Consider the following 639-nt stretch of genomic DNA (forward strand, 5'->3'; position numbering starts at 1 on the left):
CAAAAAAAGAAAAAGAAAAAAAAAAACCAAAAATAAAAAAACAAAAAAAGATTCAAAGCACAGTTAATTATAAACATTTTGCTGTCACTGTTGTATTTAAACCAACATGAACGTAAACAGGATATCCTATATTTACTGAATGTAAAATACTACTTGCATTCATTGTGACAAAAAATATATAATCTTCCTCCTTCCCAAAAATGTCCAAAATGCCCTTTATGTTGTCCTTCAGGGAACAATTGCTTAGACAAGATATGGGTTTGGTTTTCTCACAAGAAAATCAACCTAAGAATGGAGAGTCTTGCTTGGGCTGGTTTATTCAAGTTTCTCCGCTGCTTCTCTTTCAACATTCCTACCTAGACTCAAATTGCACCTTCAAGTTCATAACTACAGAATGTCACTAAGCCCCAGGTCCTGAGTTTGTAATATAGATTGGAAGAAGGAAAGAGGAGGAAGAGAAAGAGGAGGGTGTAGGGAAGAAGGAAGGAGGAGGCTTGGCATTCTCACCTTAGAACTCTCTCCATGCCATTGCATGTCCCCATCCTCATGGTCAACCTGGAAGTATGGTATTCCACTTGGGCATTACTGTCTTTAATCTATTGGGTTCTACAGCAGCAGGTAAGAGTGTGGTGATCGCGG

This window comes from Mastomys coucha, unplaced genomic scaffold (genome assembly GCF_008632895.1).
Source record: "Mastomys coucha isolate ucsf_1 unplaced genomic scaffold, UCSF_Mcou_1 pScaffold6, whole genome shotgun sequence".
NCBI lineage: Eukaryota > Metazoa > Chordata > Mammalia > Rodentia > Muridae > Mastomys > Mastomys coucha.